This window comes from Lithobates pipiens, unplaced genomic scaffold (genome assembly GCF_037356315.1).
Source record: "Lithobates pipiens isolate NorthernLeopardFrog02 unplaced genomic scaffold, aLitPip1_a1.2 Scaffold_19, whole genome shotgun sequence".
Taxonomy (NCBI): domain Eukaryota; kingdom Metazoa; phylum Chordata; class Amphibia; order Anura; family Ranidae; genus Lithobates; species Lithobates pipiens.
Genome location: NW_027507764.1, coordinates 375056452 through 375076264, shown reverse-complemented (window position 1 = coordinate 375076264; position 19813 = coordinate 375056452). Strand labels below are relative to the sequence as shown.

Sequence of the window (19813 nt, the reverse complement as noted above, 5' to 3'; positions counted from 1 at the left end):
TTGACCATGAATAACAAGGGTTGTTACACGCTATCACCTTTCTTACCCCATACAGTAACCCTAGCAGTGCCTCATTCATCCCACCAATCTGTAGCAATGGTGCCCTTAGTAAAGTCTATTTTCAGGGAAGCAGTCATCACCCCAGCTGGAAGAGCAGAATACTGATCCTCCCATTTACCTCCAGCCTCTGACATACTGCCTTTAGTGCTGGACACCTTGTAGCCAGCTCTGTTCTCATGCGCCTGATACCAGAATGGTCAGTAACTCACTCCTAGCTCCCCCCAGGCGAGTCACACACTCCAGTAGAAAGGTTACAATTTAATAATCCTGTGGTCTCCAGAGGGGATACTTTACTTCTGGGTACGAGCAGAGAAATCCCACCATCTCCACCAATCCAGTTCAGCAGGGGGCTAGATGCAGAAAGTGGATCATTTAATGCTTTTTAGTGCTGGCAGATTAATCCATGGTTTTCAACAATAAAGTGATAGTGCTGGTCTGCCTGGAGGCAGGAAATTTAATTGTCGGGAACTGCGGCATGGAGGATCACTATGCTTGCACCAGACAAAATCGAGCTCTGAGGGTCATTGCTCAGTGACCTGGGGTCACAGGGAACGCAAATTTGGGTGGTGGGTAGCCTAAATCCTACCCCACCACTGGTGGCCATTTAGGGCTCCTATGACCTATGGTTCCGGAGATACGGGGCTCCATGCACAGTCTGTCAGAAGCATACAGAGGGGCCAGTTTAAATACAAGCTGGCACACTGTTTGCAGCAGACTGAGAGGTTGAGCTCACAGTAACTCTCATCACTTCTTGTCAGCGCTCACCTCAATGGACAGCTTGGATTGTTGGACCAATGGTAAAGTACCATTAGCGGCAGCTGTCCAATAAAAATGCTGCACGTTTGCTGTGATGAGTAGGGTCACAGGTCCCAGGGCCTGTCCTGAAAGTCTGAGGAGGGGGTGGACATGGCCTTCTGGCTTAGTTCACCCTCTTCCTTAGGGTTGGAGTCTCCCTTCGGGGGAGCCTCACCTAGTCTTTGGGTGGGTCTGTTTCAGCAGACCTTCCAAAGAACGTTTCGGCTAGGAAGACCAAGTTTTAAGCATCCTTGTCCCTGTCAGGAGCCTAGCGCCCTGGGGGATTCAGGACAAGGCCCTCTGATTTTAGAGGGCTTGTGTACCCGTCTGCATTTTTTTGTGTCACTCTTTATGTGTGTGCACATTTTTTATGCACCGGGTGAGTTTTTTGAGTGTGTTTTGCACGCCACAGGCTTTAAAAAAAAAAAAAAAATGCTGCAGTGGAGGCACGCCTTTCAATGCAGTGTCCTAGAAGGGGCATGTGTCTAAAAGACAAATGCTCCCTTCCAGCCCAGCCCTATTACCTACAAGGAAATAACACGTGTTTATGGGTATAAGATTTACCCACAATCCCATGTTTTTCCTCACAGTTATGAGGAAGAATGAGAATCTGCTGCTGTTGAAAAAGTTTTGTTAAAATCAAGCTAAATCATATATTATTATGCTTTATGTTGTAAGATAAAAATGTATTATTTATCTATTTACTGTGAAATTACTGGTTTGAAGTTATAACTTTCACACTGGAGCATTGGGGGCGTCGGTGGTAAAGCGCCGCAATTATTAGTGACGCTTTACCGTCGTTTTAGCGGCTGCTAGTGGGGTGCTTTTAACTCCCGTGAGCGGGCAAAAAAGGGTTCGAAAATATAGTAAATTACCTTAAAAACAATATATAATAATTATTTGTATATTACTTACTTATGGTAATTAATCCCTTTCCACCCAGGCCAATTCTGACACTTCTCTTGCATGTAATAAACTTAATTTCTTTGCTAGAAAATTATTCAGAACCCTCAAACATTATATATGTTGTTTTAACAGACACCCTAGGGAATAAAGTGGTGGTCGTTGCAACATTTTATGTTACACTGCATTTGCGCAGAAATTTTTAAAATTAAATAAATTAAAGATGATGTTATGCCAAGTAAATAGATACCTAACATGTCATGCTTTAAAATTGCGCACACTCGTGGAATGGCGCCAAACTTCAGTACTTAAAAATCCCCATAGGCAACACTTTACATTTCTTTTACAGATTACATGTTTAGCGTTACAGAGGAGGGTCTAGTGCTAAAATGATTGCTCTCGCTGTAACAATCACAGCGTATGTTACCTGTGTGTATCTGGCTCTGATACTAGACAGTGCATCACCAGCCAGTGACCTCACCGCACATCCCTGTTGAGAAGTTTTTAAATAAATGGAGACTACGGGATTACTCTACCTTGGCGCCAAGAATTAAAGAGCCCTGTCTCTGCCCCCTGGCTCTACCACCCCTATTGGCGGCCCTGCCTACAGCGCTTACATTCAGTGTAGACAAAAAGTACTGTTGAGACCTATGATAATCCTAACATGCAATCAAACTGATCTGGGGACATAGAATTATGCTTTCATGATGGCGATTGGCTTTTCAGGAACTAGAAAGTTTGGTGAGTCTAATGGGAGTGGTTTCATAATTATCAATTAGCTGCTTCAGCTGTAGGGGACTAATGAGGAAAGCTGCTGGACCTGCATCCCTTTAGTCGTGTTCCTATTGGGACATATCTCAACAAAAATTACATGTTTGTTGTAGGGGATGTCTGAAATCTGACTTGTATCTTAGTGCAGACTTCTGGGAAAATCACACAAGCAGGAAATGGTGTTTGAGGGGTGTTCTGTACACATTCTGTGTACAGAACACCTCCAGGTAGCCATATTGCATTGCATTTTCAGAAGATTACAGCTGCTACAGATTGAAAAGGAAAGGTATTTTTTAATAACATTCAATTACAATATGACTTGTGTCGCAATTTCATACTCTATATTATTTTTTCTTTATTTGCATTTTTTATTCCCCATGAAAGTGGCGTTACCCTGTAAGGCTATTGTGTCTGGAGTCGGGCTTTAATTCATGGCTCGATCTGGGTTAAACAATGGTATCAGTGGTGTACCCCAAGGTTCAGTGCTGGGACCCTTACTTTTTAATAAATTTATAAATGATATTGGGTCTGGGATCAAAAGTAACATTTCCGTATTTGCAGATGACACCAAGAACGTCCTTACAGGATGTCTCCAAATTACAAGCCGACCTCAATGCTCTGTCTAATTGGGCGACTATTTGGCAGATGAGGTTTAATGTTGATAAATGTAAAGTTATGCACTTGGGGGCTATGAATATGCATGCATCATACATGCTAGGGGGAGTACAACTGGGGGGATCCATAGTGGAGAAGGATATGGGGGTTTTGGTAGATTATAAGCTCAATAAAATCATGCAATGCCAAGCTGCGGTTTCCAAAGAAAACAAGGTCCTTTCTTGTATTAAGAGAGGTAAGGACTCCAGAAAGAGAGATATCATTTTGCCCCTGTTCAAATCATTAGTAAGACCTCATCTGGAATATGCAGTTCAGTTTTGGGCACCAGTTCTCAAAGGATATCGGGGAACTGGAGAAAGTGCAGAGAAGGGCAACCAAACTGATAAGAGGCATGGAGGAACTCAGCTATGAGGAAAGATTAGAGGAACTGAATTTATTCACTCTTGATAAGAGGAGTTTAAGGGGGGATATGATCAACATGTACAAATATAGTGAAATATAGTGAATATAATCTAGTGAATATAATCTAGTGAACTTGATGTTGAGTTATTCACTTTACAGTCAACAAAGAGGACAAGGGGGCACTCTTTACATCTAGAGGAAAAGAGATTTCATCTCCAAATACGGAAATGTTTCTTCACAGTAAGAGCTGTGAAAATGTGGAATAGACTCCCTCCAGAGGTGGTTCTGGTCAGCTCAGTGGATTGCTTTAAGAAAGGCCTGGATTATTTCCTAAGTTTACATAATATAACTGGGTACTAATATTTATAGGTGAAGTTGATCGGGGGAAAATCCGATTGCTTCTCGGGGGATCAGGGAGGAACTTTTTCCCCTGCTTTAGCAAATTGGATCATGCTCTGCTGGGGTTTTTTGCCTTCCTCTGGATCAACTGTGGGTATAGAATTGGGTATATGGGATTGTATGATATTATTATTATTTTTTTTTTCATGGTATAACTAGATGTACTTGTGTCTTTTTTCAGCCTGACTAACTATGTAACTATGTAATGGTAATCAAATATTTTCTTATTCATATACTTTAATTGAAAACTTATGTCTGTAATGTAGCAAGGTATTGTCTGCTTGTTTAAGGCCTATTGCACACTTGAAAAAGCTCAGTACAGCTTATTTTTTTACTGAGCTAAAATACAGCGTATTATTTGTAAAAATACAGCGTATTATTTCTAATGTGCCTATGTACACATGCATGTAAGCAAGCGCCGTGTACTCTTCAGTAAAAAAAAAGCAGAATCTGCATTTTTGGTCAGTAATTTAGGTCTCATACGTCCAAATGCGCGGAAATATGGACGTATGCGAACATTTGTGCGCAAATATCCTTTGACATATTGCGAACGCAAGAATAAGTTTGCGAGCGAAAATATGTGAAATTGCGTGAACGCATATGCATGAAAATGCATACGAAAAAAAAAAACCTGCTGAAAGAATAGATGCTCAAACAGGAGTATCGTGTGCAAGAGGCCTAAGCCAAGACAAATCAGATAATACTAACAGATGTAACTAATAATGTCTAGGCAGGGGTTCAGCCTTATACATTTGCAGTATTATTTAGAAAACTGTGTGTTTACATTTTTTTCCTTTGCAATATGCTTACAGGACAACTATTATATAAAATATACGTTTCATTAAAGTTAGGCTTTAACTTTGTATTTGTTATTCAATAGAAGTAGTAACTTGGGGATACAAACAAAAAGACCTATGCCTCTGTTTACAGGGAAATTATGTTGTAAAATATTGCTTTATAAATGTTAAAATGAAACGTCCAATTTTGTTGTGATGTAAAGACGTAAATAAAAAATTCCCTCCAAGGTGGACTATATAGAGAACAAGGATTATAGCAAACATTATTGCAGAATTTAAGATTTCTCTGTTCTGAACAAATCTTTTTTTTTCTAAGTGTGTTCTTTCCCACTACTTGCTAAATTAGAGGGTCATTATCAGCATGTAGGGTAATTCCACTGTTGAATACATTATGTTAAAATGAATGAATGAGTTGTATAGCGCTACCTATGTGAACTGAATCACCTCAGGGCACTTTTACCGCCGCTGTCTATCTGTGGTATAGCACAGTCCTTTACCCCATAGGTTCCCAACATGCTTACAAACACCTATTTTGGCCAACTTTTTTTTTTTTTTTTTAGTTAGACAGGGTCTAATTAACCTACCAGCATGTCATTTGAGTGTGGGGGGAAACCCATACAGGTACAGGGAGAACATGCAAACTCCAGGCAAATGGTGTAATGGTTGGAGATTTGAACCAACAACCCTATTCGCTGCTAGGTGAAAGTGCTAACCATTATACCACTACAGCACAAATACACAGTGCAATTGAGAGCTCAAATGCTGTGTCTTAACAACTAGCCAGGATGGAGATTGCAATAAATGGGAGTTTTTCTGCAAGGCTTTGAGGGTTAACCTATCAAGGCCCCTTGACTACATATTCCATTTTTTTCAAAAAGTGAACTTCAAAGTGGAGCTTCACCTAAAAGTTCTTATCTTCCTCCTCTCCTCTCGCCTACCTGCAACCTCATTGGACCTCATGGAACACATCACACATCCCAGGGGACTGCTGGACCATTCTAAAAGTGCAGCATGTCTCATGCATGCACAGTAGGGAAACAGCAGTGAAACACCAAGAAGTCACAGCCGGTTTCCCAAATCCAAGAAGGAAGCACCATGGACCTGATGACCATCAAAGAACCAGCTTGGATGAGGGCAGCGCTGGATCCCTGGTCTGGTAAGTGTCTATTTATTAAAAGTTAGCAGCTACAGTGGTATTTTAGCAAATAAGGAAACCTGTTGCAGGTGTTGCTTCTTATTCATGTGTCAGTTCTGTGCAGATCCCAGTAAATGTAGTAAATCTTTCTCAATCAAGTGGGATTTTTTTTCTTTTTTGAGGGGGTGGGGTTTGGGTGAAATTACCAGCTATACATTGGAATTGGAAAATAAATTTTATTAGGATAAAATCACATCTGGAGTTTTCCTTTAAATATAAGATACACAGATCTTCCTATGCTGTTAGAAAACATTATAGAGGGGAGGAGCATCTGGATATTGTTGTTCCACCTTTTTCGCATACCAGCCTCCAGTTTCACTAACACTTATAGTCATACCCGGAGATAAATTTTCAGTTGACTACTACAGGAGCAATGTAAAGATGCTAAACTTTGGGCTGATGCCGAGAGAAGAGGAGAAGAAGCAGTTAACAGCATCCTGGAAAGGTCTGATTTTCAGCAAAAGGTTTGTAAACCAATCCAATATGCTGTAATCCTAGATTTTATATTTCTAAATATGTATTTCTATATTTTCCTCTTTTCCATTGGAATATACAACTGTAACTTCTACTTTGAAAGTAAAATTCATTTAGAACTATTATTGGTAGTTTCGTTTTTCATTTCTCTTTTGTGCTAAGAACAGTTGATTGTTAGTGTAAGTAATGGGGTTGATTGACTAAAGGCAAATCCACTGTGCATGGAAGGGCAGTCACTGTAGATCTGAAATGAGGGGAAGCTCTGTTGATTTCTATCACCCAATCATGTGCAAGCAAAAATGCTCTGTTTTTTATTTCCCTTGCATGTCCCCCTCAGATCTACAGTGACTGCACTTCCAAGTGCATTTGCAGTGTACTTGTAGTGCACAGTGGATTTGCCTTTAGTACATAACCCTGAATAGTATAGTTCTGAATTTCCTTTTCTAGCATGCTATGTTTTTTTTATATACAACTGATCAGCCTTCTATTACTTTATCACTAAATGTCCAGAGCAGTAGTGTTTTTTGTATTCTTAATACCTCCGGACTAAACGACCCATGGGTATTTTGTATCTCAGAGAGATTCCAGGGGTGAGAGTGTCATTGCTTCGCACCTGTCATGACTATTTCAAGGGAATCTCACTCTGCTTGCTCAGTTTTTTTAAAATGTTCTTAATTTAAAATGAACCGAGATCAGTAGGAGTCTGATTGGTTTATAGTGAGTACGGTTGTAGGTAGAGCCAGAAACATTGGTACAGACATCTTTCAGCTAGAGGTCCTGAAAGATCAGTGAATAACTGAGCCTGCTAAAGTCCACCCATAACTTAAACCACTTTTGGTTGGACTGGCCTTTGTGTCAGTGTTTTACATCAATAATTCTCAACCAGTAGTACATAAATCTGTCTGTTAAAATAAATACATAATACCAGTTTATAGAATCAGCAAATAATAAACTGTAGTTACTGTAGAAAGGAGATGCGTTCCATTTTAGTTCAGTCCGTATAGGATTGTTTAGAGAGAACAATTAGGAGTACCTATATGTACACATAACACGGGGTGTTAAAAGTGTTGTTTTTCTTTTTAAGTTTTTGATAGCATTGGCAAAACCCCTGCTGTTTATTGTGTCCGTGTCCCATTGGAAAATATTTCTTTTTACTTCCCAGAATAAAAATCCAGAGGTAATGTAATGTGTTTTATCATATTTGTATTTTGGGATGAAAACAGTACAAAAATCATACGATCTGGTATCGTATGAGAAACATTTAGGATCATTTTGGACAAACTGTGGTGATCGGCTCTCAAAAGCTGTGTACAAATGATCAGAATATCGTATGATCACTTCGAAAGAGGTATTTTTCGTCCGATTTTCTGATTGTGTGTACTAGGCTTTAAATGTAGTTTAAAATTAGCGTACCAAGGCTAAACATTTCAAAGCATTGTAAAGGAGTGCATTGTCAAGTTGATAAAAATGGTGAGAATCGTTACTTATTAAAGTGAGTGACCTAATACTTTATTTCCCCACTTGCCTCTGGTTTATTCACAGTATTACACACATGATACTTTAAGAAAACAGAAAAAAAGATGGCTTAATGCAGCTCGCTCCATACAGTGTTAATTTCACCTAATGGGGAATAAGATTGAACTGAAGCCAACAGTACTGCATGAAGCAGTTGAAAACAAATCAGTGAACAGTCTGTGGGCACAGTGGATTGTTATCAGCATGAGTTGAAAATTTGTAAATGAAAAGGTTCTTAAAAACAAATCTGCAGGTTAGGGCTGGTTTCAGTCCAACTCTTGTGACATACGGCTTGGTCCATGTCCATATTTTATCTTTAGTGCTTTGCAGATGTATTCATTTAGGCAATTCTAGGAGCCGCCATGTTGTACACAGTGCAGAAACCCAAATCTGTTACCCAAATGTGGACAACATCATTCTTACTGTGTTCTTTCTTCAGTACTTCCCTACTGAATACATCCAGAAAAAAGTAGAGGAAATTTCCATAGACTGTTCACACTGATTTTTTATTTTTTGTCCTTATGTCCTAATATATGGAAACTGCTATCCCATTACTGCAATAATTTTTTATTTAATGTAATAATTTCGTGTCTCTAAATCAGTTCACTTGCAATTGGGATTTAACTGACACTGTCACCTGCATAGGAATGATATAAAATGTGTTTAAATTGGAGTTTAATCATGAACTGTAATTGTTAAAAGAGTAGTAGCAAATTTCTGCTTTAGCACTTAGCAGATATGCCAAGTATGGGCTGGCATGTTTACTTAGCAGATATGCCAAGTATGGGCTGGCATATTCACTAACTTTAATAGCCAAATTTGTCATGACTTTGCAAAATTAAATTTGCTAAGCACAGTAGTACAAACAGTGGGAAACCTATATTGTGCCATTACTCCCACATGCACAATGGATAGCAGTCACCTAAATGGAACCTGTCCAGAAAGAAATATGCTTTGGCTGATTTGTTTTTGAATATGTAGGTTCTGGGGCTGTCATTCTTTTGGCTACTGACCTTGAATACGTATATACAATACTGTGAAAAAGTATTTGTGCCCTTTCAGATTTATTTTCTTTTTTTGCATATTTGTCACACTTAACCACATGCCAACCAGCGCGCAATGATGTACGTCAGCACAATGGCACAAATAGGCGTACAGGTGCGTCCCCTTTAAACCATGGCATTGTGGGCGTGCGTGACCGCTGTATACTCCGTGACCGTGCCCGCAGGTCCCACGGACTCAATGCTCGCCAGGGGCCCGCGATCGTCACAGAGCCGCAGAACAGGAAGATGCCTATGTAAAAAAGGCATTTCACTGTTGTGCCTAGCAACATGAAAGAGATCTACTGCTCCCCGTCATCGGGAGTAGTGATCTCTGACATGTTTTAGTAAGACAACCACAGTTAGAATCACTCCCTAGGACACACTTAACCCCTTGATCGCCCCCCTAGTGTTTAACCCCTTCCCTGCCAGTGTCATTTACACAGTAATCAGTGCATTTTTATAGCACTGATTGCTGTATAAATGACAATGGTCCCAAAATAGAGTCAAAAGTGTGCGATGTGTCCGCCATAATGTCGCATTCATGATAAAAATCGCAGTTCGCTGCCATTTCTAATAAAAAAAAAAAAAAAAAAATGCCATAAATCTATCCCCTATTTTGTAGATGCTGTAACTTTTGTGCAAACCAATCAATATACACTTATTGCAATTTTTTTTACCAAAAATATGTAGAAGAATATATCAGCCTAAACTGAGAATTAAATTAGTTTTTCCTGGATAAATGAGCATGTATAGTACTATAAACATATTTATATATAGGTAAGAAACATAAAGTGCATTTGTGTAGTAATAAACACCAGAAATGTAACATATATGGAGATAAGTATGGATGTGAATAATACACATTATATATATATATATATATATATATATATATATATATATATATATATATATATAAACATAAATTTCAATGACTGAAATGCCTTTTATACAATAAACATTACATTTATACAATATACATTGGAGTGTGGCTGTCCAGATCCTCCTTCTTCATTGCTACATGCTTAGCCTGGCCCTGCTACTTCCACCCCGAGGAGAGTGTCATTCACAACATACCCACCTGGAGCTGTAATCTTTTCTCTCTCTTGCTTCGGGACTTTGCAATCAAGCATTTGCGATAATTGGCAATGAGTCTTTCACAATGCTGTGGAGAAATTTTGGCCCACTCATCTTTGCAGAATTGTTTAAATTCAGCCACATTGGCGGGTTTTCCAGCAGGAACAGCCTATGTAAGATTATGATACAGCATCTCAATTGGATTCAAGTCCAGGCTTTCACTAGGCCACTCCAAAACCTACATTTTGCTTTGTTTGAACCATTTGGAGGTGAACTTGCTGTTGTGTTTCGGATCATTGTACTGCTGCCTAACCCAAGTGCACTTAAGCTTGAGGTCACGAACTTATGGCCGGACATTCTCCTTTAGGATTTTCTGGTAGAGCTCAGAATGCATGGTTCCATCAATTATAGTAAGTTGTCCAGGTCCTGAAGCTGCAAAGTTGCCCCAGACCATCACGCTACCACCACCATGTCTGACTGTTGGTATGATGTTCTTGTTATGAAATGCTGTATCAGTTTTATGCCAGATGTAACGGGATGCACACCTTCCAAAAAGTAAAATTTTTGTCTCATCAGTCCACAGAATATTTGCCTAAAAGTCTTGGGGATAATCAAGATGTTTTTTGGTAAATTTGAGATGAGCTTTTGTGTTCTTTTTGGTCAGCGGTGACTCTGGCCTTGGAACTCTCCCATGGATGCCATTTTTGGCCAGTCTCTTTCTTATTGTTGAATCATGAACTGCTTTAGATGTTGTTCTTTTATGACCTCCTTGTCATGCTCTTGGATAGTGATGGACGAACTTCCGACGGGACGTTTCGCGAACGCGAAATGCGAACGGACCCAAACGTTCGCGAAACCGAACGTTCGCCGCGGGCCCCATTGACTTCAATGGGAGGCGAACTTTGCAAACCTTCATGTCGAATTTGCGGCCACGTGGTAATTATTAGGGGGTAAAACGTAGTCCCACCATCTGGACAATGACATAATACATGTATGAGGTGAATTTGGGATCGATAACTACAAGCATTTTTATTTTATTTGGGAAATTGTTCTAACAATTCAGGACTATGGAGCTAATGAAGGCAATGGAGGAGAGGGAAGGTCAGGGACCAGGGTAGGCAAAGAAGAGGGTGCAGGAGATGATCACCAGCAGCGTGACATACCGGAATGACACATGCACCGTGATAGAGGCATCTGACAGCAGCACCGTAATACAGAGCACTGACAGCAGCACCGTGACATACAGCGCTGACAGCAGCACCGTGACATACAGCGCTGACAGCAGCACCGTGACATACAGCGCTGACAGCAGCACCGTGACATACAGCGCTGACAGCAGCACCGTGACATACAGCGCTGACAGCAGCACCGTGACATACAGCGCTGACAGCAGCACCGTGACATACAGCGCTGACAGCAGCACCGTGACATACAGCGCTGACAGCAGCACCGTGACATACAGCGCTGACAGCAGCACCGTGACATACAGCGCTGACAGCAGCACCGTGACATACAGCGCTGACAGCAGCACCGTGACATACAGCGCTGACAGCAGCACCGTGACATACAGCACTGACAGCAGCACCGTAAGCAGCCCCAGGAGGAAGTCAGCACAGCACAGGGATGGTGTGATCCCCTCATAATAAGAACCCCCAGGAGGAAGTCAGCACAGCACAGGGATAGTGTGATCCCTTCATAATAAGAACCCCCAGGAGGAAGTCAGCACAGCACAGGGATATCATAAGCAGCCCCAGTAGAAATATGACACCGCTCAACCTCTTCAAAGAGGAGGGTAGGGGCATATAGTACGGTGTGCTTTTTTGGGTCAAGGAAGTGAGCCAAATGAATTAAGAAGGTCTGTGTGCTTGATTAAAAAAATAGTTTATAGACATATACATGGTCTACTGGTCACATGTGTTGAATTCCTCCGAGATCCATGCCTCATTCATTTTTAGAAATGTGAGGTAGTTAACACTGTGGTGAGCTAGGCGAGTACGCTTATCGGTCACAATCCCCCCTGCTGCGCTGAACGTCCTTTCGGACAGGACACTGGATGAGGGGCAAGCCAACAGTTCGATTGCAAATTGGGCAAGCTCTGGCCAGAGGTCAAGCCTGCCCACCCAGTAGTCTAGGGGTTCATCACTCCTCAGAGCGTCCACATCGGCCGTTAACCCAATGTAGTCGGACACCTGACGGTCTAGGCGTTCCCTGATGCTGGATCCGGATGACACCTGTCGATGGGTCGGCTGAAAGAATGACCTCATATCCGAAGTCACCAACACATCTTCAAACCGGCCTCTTCTTGCAGGCGCTGTTGGATTGGTACCCGCAAATCCTTCTCTGGGAGTGGGAATTGCTCCTCTGCCAGCGCACGCAAAAGCAGAATGCAGCATTTCTCGAAGCAAGGCCTGGAAGTGCTGCATTCTGACAGCCCTCTGCGACGGCGGTAACATTTCCGCCATTTTGTGTTTGTACCGGGGGTCTAAGTACGTTGCCACCCAGTACTGGTCCTTGACCCTCATGCTTTTTATACGGGGGTCCCTATTAAAACACTGGAGCATGAAGGCCCCCATTTGCACTAAAGTGGAAGCGGTGTGGTGGCCTGGCTCCTGCTCATCATCCAGGATAATGTCGTCCTCTTCATTCTCCTCTCCCCATCCTCGCACAACAGGGATCCCAGAAAGGTTTAAAGCATGCTCTTCTTGCTCCTGCTCATCCGCCCCGGCACCATCCTCCTCTGACTCCTCATCAGACTCCTGTTGTTGACTTGTCTCAGATAGAGTAGCCCCCCCTGGGAATTCATCCAGCATTGCGACTTCCTCATCTTCCCGCTCCTGCTCCTCCACAGCCTGATCAATGACACGACGCAATGCACGCTCCAGAAAGAAGGCATAAGGTACCATGTCACTGATGGCGCCATGGCTGCGACTGACCAGTTTGGTGATCTCCTCAAATGGCCGCAGAAGTCTGCATGTGTCGCGCATGAGCAGCCACTGGCGCGGTGAAAAAAAACCCAGCTCCCCAGAACCGTTTCTTTCGCAGAGTTCATACAGGTAGACGTTAACTGCACGTTTCTGCTGGAGCAGCCTATCAAGCATATAGAAGGTTGAGTTCCATCGCGTCGGGCAATCGCAAATAAGACGTCTGACCGGCAGATGGTGTCGCCGCTGAATGTCAGCAAGGCGAGCCATGGCCGTGTAAGATCTTCTGAAATGGGCCGAGATTTTCCTTGCCTGCCGCAAGATGTCCTGGACCCCAGGGTATTTGACAAGGAATCGCTGCACGACCAAGTTTAAGACGTGTGCCATGCACGGCACGTGCGTGATTTTGCCCTGTTTCAATGCGCTAAGCAGATTGGCACCGTTGTCACACACCACTTTACCAACTGTCAAATTGAGCGGTGTTAGCCACTCATCTGCCTGTGAACGCAAAGCTGAAAGGAGTGCCGGGCCAGTGTGGCTCTTTGCTTCCAGGCACAACAGACGCAGCACGGCATGGCAACGTCTCACCTGGCATGTGGAATAGGTTCTGGGGAGCTTGGGCGGTGCAGTGGAAGAGACGCTAGCAGCGGAAAAGGAGGAGGCAGCTGAGGAGGAGAGGGAGGAGGATGGAGTAGGAGGAGGAGAAGAAGAGTCAGGCCTGCATGCAATCCGTGGCGGTAAAACCAAATCTACACGGGTGCCACGGGTTACATGCTTGACGGCCGTCAGAAGGTTCACCCAGTGGGCAGTAAAACTGATATACCTTCCCTGCCCGTGTTTGCTAGACCACGTGTCTGTGGTCAGATGTATCTTGGCACCGACACTGTGTGCCAGAGATACATTCACTTGCCGCTGAACATGGCCATATAGCTCTGGGATGCCCTTCTCTGAGAAATACTTCCTTCCTGGGACCTTCCATTGTGGTGTTCCAATGGCCACAAATTTGCGAAAGGCCTCCGAGTCCACCAGTTTATATGGCAGTAGTTGGCGGGCTATGAGTTCTGACAAGCCAGCCGCCAACCGTTGGGCAAGAGGGTTATCCGGCGTCATCATTTTTTTACGCTCAAACATTAGGCCCACGGAAGCCTGCCTTTTTGCAGAAAAATGTGAGCTTGGCGTGATGGAAGGTGGAGTGGAGGACAATTGTGAGGAGAGAGGAGAAGGAGAAGTAGAAGACGAGGCTGGACGGTGAGAGCCTGCAGTGTGGCTTTGTGTGTTCCGTTGCTCCCACTGGGCTCGGTGATGGCTGCTCATGTGCCTTCTTAAGGCGGTCGTCCCTAGGTGAGTATTGGGCTTACCGCGACTAACGCGTTGACTGCAAAGATTGCAGATGGCAACGCTATTGTCAGCAGCGGACACGTTAAAAAAAGCCCACACTGCGGAGCCATGTGCCGGTGTCCTGGGAGCGCCAGATGTGACCGTACATGGTCGATGACTCGCTCCTGATACATTTGCAGTCTGCTTTGTCCCTGCTGTGCAATGTAAGTCATTGCTGCTTCTCCTCCCTATCTGCTGGTCCATATCTCCCTCTGAACTCCCCTCCTCTTCCTCTCTTGTGGGCACCCACGTGACATCACTAGACACGTCATCATCAACGTCACCTTCCCCACCGCTATAAGTAGAGATCTCGGAGTAGGCAGCAACACCGGGGACCAACCTCCTCCTTGGGCTGATCTGGGTACTGGCGTCAGACTGCTGAGTAGCGCTTGTTGCTACCTCCTCTTCCTGATCCAATACCAAGAGTGGCTGCGCATCAGAAATGTCCTCTTGATATGGATCGGAAAATAATTCCAGTGACTCAAGCGGAAGGTATGTGGTGGTGGTGGTGGTGGTCGTGTTGTTGGTGGTAGTGTCTTTGGGGGTGCACATAGCAGAGAGTGAAGAAGAGGGTGCAGATCGAGAGGATGAGGAGGGTGCAGAAGAGTAAGGCTGAGCGAGCCACTCAACCAAGTCTGGTGCATCCTTTAAAGTAATTGAACGCACCTTCTGCAACTTCCCACTTTGGCTCAAGCCTGTTGCTCCTGCCCTACCCCTACCACCCCTGCGGAAGGGCCTGCCTCTTCCTCTGCCTGTCATTTTTTAAATGACCCTGTGACAAAACTCTTAGTCCCTATACCGATGAAGGACTGCTGCAGTATAGGGCAGCGGTCAGCAGTGGTGCACGTCAACCCTATCTATTGTGGACCGATAGCGGTCCTTACAGAACAGCAGACTGTACCGCACTCAAGCCTATGTACCGTAGCACCCTATACCAAGTTACCAGTCCTTATAAGAACTTTTGTGGACCAAGCAGGTTGTGTATTAGTGTTTAGCAGACTGTATGTCAGTCCCTATACCGCTGAAGGACTGCTGCAGTATAGGGCAGCGGTCAGCAGTGGTGCACGTCAACCCTATCTATTGTGGACCGATAGCGGTCCTTACAGAACAGCAGACTGTACCGCACTCAAGCCTATGTACCGTAGCACCCTATACCAAGTTACCAGTCCTTATAAGAACTTTTGTGGACCAAGCAGGTTGTGTATTAGTGTTTAGCAGACTGTACGTCAGTCCCTATACCGCTGAAGGACTGCTGCAGTATAGGGCAGCGGTCAGCAGTGGTGCACGTCAACCCTATCTATTGTGGACCGATAGCGGTCCTTACAGAACAGCAGACTGTACCGCACTCAAGCCTATGTACCGTAGCACCCTATACCAAGTTACCAGTCCTTATAAGAACTTTTGTGGACCAAGCAGGTTGTGTATTAGTGTTTAGCAGACTGTACGTCAGTCCCTATACCGCTGAAGGACTGCTGCAGTATAGGGCAGCGGTCAGCAGTGGTGCACGTCAACCCTATCTATTGTGGACCGATAGCGGTCCTTACAGAACAGCAGACTGTACCGCACTCAAGCCTATGTACCGTAGCACCCTATACCAAGTTACCAGTCCTTATAAGAACTTTTGTGGAACAAGCAGGTTGTGTGTTAGTGATTAGCAGACTGTACGTCAGTCCCTATACCGCTGAAGGACTGCTGCAGTATAGGTGAGCGGTCAGCAGTGGTGCACGTCAACCCTATCTATTGTGGACCGATAGCGGTCCTTACAGAACAGCAGACTGTACCGCACTCAAGCCTATGTACCGTAGCACCCTATACCAAGTTACCAGTCCTTATAAGAACTTTTGTGGACCAAGCAGGTTGTGTATTCGTGTTTAGCAGACTGTACGTCAGTCCCTATACCGCTGAAGGACTGCTGCAGTATAGGGCAGCGGTCAGCAGTGGTGCACGTCAACCCTATCTATTGTGGACCGATAGCGGTCCTTACAGAACAGCAGACTGTACCGCACTCAAGCCTATGTACCGTAGCACCCTATACCAAGTTACCAGTCCTTATAAGAACTTTTGTGGACCAAGCAGGTTGTGTATTAGTGTTTAGCAGACTGTACGTCAGTCCCTATACCGCTGAAGGACTGCTGCAGTATAGGGCAGCGGTCAGCAGTGGTGCACGTCAACCCTATCTATTGTGGACCGATAGCGGTCCTTACAGAACAGCAGACTGTACCGCACTCAAGCCTATGTACCGTAGCACCCTATACCAAGTTACCAGTCCTTATAAGAACTTTTGTGGAACAAGCAGGTTGTGTGTTAGTGATTAGCAGACTGTACGTCAGTCCCTATACCGCTGAAGGACTGCTGCAGTATAGGTGAGCGGTCAGCAGTGGTGCACGTCAACCCTATCTATTGTGGACCGATAGCGGTCCTTACAGAACAGCAGACTGTACCGCACTCAAGCCTATGTACCGTAGCACCCTATACCAAGTTACCAGTCCTTATAAGAACTTTTGTGGACCAAGCAGGTTGTGTATTAGTGTTTAGCAGACTGTACGTCAGTCCCTATACCGCTGAAGGACTGCTGCAGTATAGGGCAGCGGTCAGCAGTGGTGCACGTCAACCCTATCTATTGTGGACCGATAGCGGTCCTTACAGAACAGCAGACTGTACCGCACTCAAGCCTATGTACCGTAGCACCCTATACCAAGTTACCAGTCCTTATAAGAACTTTTGTGGACCAAGCAGGTTGTGTATTAGTGTTTAGCAGACTGTACGTCAGTCCCTATACCGCTGAAGGACTGCTGCAGTATAGGGCAGCGGTCAGCAGTGGTGCACGTCAACCCTATCTATTGTGGACCGATAGCGGTCCTTACAGAACAGCAGACTGTACCGCACTCAAGCCTATGTACCGTAGCACCCTATACCAAGTTACCAGTCCTTATAAGAACTTTTGTGGAACAAGCAGGTTGTGTGTTAGTGATTAGCAGACTGTACGTCAGTCCCTATACCGCTGAAGGACTGCTGCAGTATAGGTGAGCGGTCAGCAGTGGTGCACGTCAACCCTATCTATTGTGGACCTATAGCGGTCCTTACAGAACAGCAGACTGTACCGCACTCAAGCCTATGTACCGTAGCACCCTATACCAAGTTACCAGTCCTTATAAGAACTTTTGTGGACCAAGCAGGTTGTGTATTAGTGTTTAGCAGACTGTACGTCAGTCCCTATACCGCTGAAGGACTGCTGCAGTATAGGGCAGCGGTCAGCAGTGGTGCACGTCAACCCTATCTATTGTGGACCGATAGCGGTCCTTACAGAACAGCAGACTGTACCGCACTCAAGCCTATGTACCGTAGCACCCTATACCAAGTTACCAGTCCTTATAAGAACTTTTGTGGAACAAGCAGGTTGTGTGTTAGTGATTAGCAGACTGTACGTCAGTCCCTATACCGCTGAAGGACTGCTGCAGTATAGGGCAGCGGTCAGCAGTGGTGCACGTCAACCCTATCTATTGTGGACCGATAGCGGTCCTTACAGAACAGCAGACTGTACCGCACTCAAGCCTATGTACCGTAGCACCCTATACCAAGTTACCAGTCCTTATAAGAACTTTTGTGGACCAAGCAGGTTGTGTATTAGTGTTTAGCAGACTGTACGTCAGTCCCTATACCGCTGAAGGACTGCTGCAGTATAGGGCAGCGGTCAGCAGTGGTGCACGTCAACCCTATCTATTGTGGACCGATAGCGGTCCTTACAGAACAGCAGACTGTACCGCACTCAAGCCTATGTACCGTAGCACCCTATACCAAGTTACCAGTCCTTATAAGAACTTTTGTGGACCAAGCAGGTTGTGTATTAGTGTTTAGCAGACTGTACGTCAGTCCCTATACCGCTGAAGGACTGCTGCAGTATAGGGCAGCGGTCAGCAGTGGTGCACGTCAACCCTATCTATTGTGGACCGATAGCGGTCCTTACAGAACAGCAGACTGTACCGCACTCAAGCCTATGTACCGTAGCACCCTATACCAAGTTACCAGTCCTTATAAGAACTTTTGTGGAACAAGCAGGTTGTGTGTTAGTGATTAGCAGACTGTACGTCAGTCCCTATACCGCTGAAGGACTGCTGCAGTATAGGTGAGCGGTCAGCAGTGGTGCACGTCAACCCTATCTATTGTGGACCGATAGCGGTCCTTACAGAACAGCAGACTGTACCGCACTCAAGCCTATGTACCGTAGCACCCTATACCAAGTTACCAGTCCTTATAAGAACTTTTGTGGACCAAGCAGGTTGTGTATTAGTGTTTAGCAGACTGTACGTCAGTCCCTATACCGCTGAAGGACTGCTGCAGTATAGGGCAGCGGTCAGCAGTGGTGCACGTCAACCCTATCTATTGTGGACCGATAGCGGTCCTTACAGAACAGCAGACTGTACCGCACTCAAGCCTATATACCGTAGCACCCTATACCAAGTTACCAGTCCTTATAAGAACTTTTGTGGAACAAGCAGGTTGTGTGTTAGTGATTAGCAGACTGTACGTCAGTCCCTATACCGCTGAAGGACTGCTGCAGTATAGGGCAGCGGTCAGCAGTGGTGCACGTCAACCCTATCTATTGTGGACCGATAGCGGTCCTTACAGAACAGCAGACTGTACCGCACTCAAGCCTATGTACCGTAGCACCCTATACCAAGTTACCAGTCCTTATAAGAACTTTTGTGGAACAAGTGAGTTGTGAATGTTTAGCAGACTGCAGCAGAAGGGCAGCAGTCAAGTATAATATCCTTTCTATATTTGGAAGAAAGAATATTATACATGTACAAGCCTATTACTGTACCACTGATACCAGTCCTGAAAAGAACCTTTGTGGAACTAATAATAACAGCAAGTCTTTAAAATTACCCTCACTGCCTGACAACACTGCTTCCTTCCTGTCCCTATACAAATTGGCAAAAAAAGAGAACGATTAGTGGTTACTGGAACAGCTCTTTTGTGGACCTTGATAGTAACAGCTAATGATGATGATGATGATGATGATGATGAAAGACTAATCTGGCTGTCCCTGTAGCATACACCGTCCTTTCCCTTTCTCTAAACTAACAAAAGACACTCAGGCTGCTGCAAGAATCAGCAGCACAGCAAACCTATCAACACCTAACACCTATACCAGTCCTGAAAAGAACTTTTGTGTACCAAATAGCTAGTGGTTTATCTCTCCCTACTCCACACAGGAACCTGTCCCTATCGTAACAGAAGAAAGAATGTAAAATGGCCACCGGATCGGGTGTATTTATAGGTTAGGGGGAATGTACAAGTGTCCATGTGCTGTCATGTCTCAATTGGCTGTCCTGTATCACATGATAAACGTGTCACCAAAGGTTAAAGTTCTTGTATACATTAAACACGTAAGTCCGCCGCGGCGAACGACGGAAAAAGGCGTTCGAACGTGCGGACCGCGAATGTCGGAAATTCGCCGCGAAACGA

General features: G+C 44.4%; 1 protein-coding gene across 2 annotated transcripts in view; it reads left to right on the top strand.

The window, feature by feature from the left end:
• KCNG2 (potassium voltage-gated channel modifier subfamily G member 2) overlaps positions 1 to 19813 on the top strand; it is a 260102-nt gene that overhangs the window by 9977 nt on the left and 230312 nt on the right. The window contains exon 1 of one of the 2 annotated variants that reach the window (XM_077492321.1): positions 6257 to 6401. The exons of the other annotated variant lie outside the window; for it this stretch is intronic. The gene's annotated coding sequence lies outside the window, so the exon portion shown is untranslated. Of the gene's footprint in view, positions 1 to 6256; positions 6402 to 19813 lie in introns of those variants that run through there. 2 annotated transcript variants of the gene reach the window in all.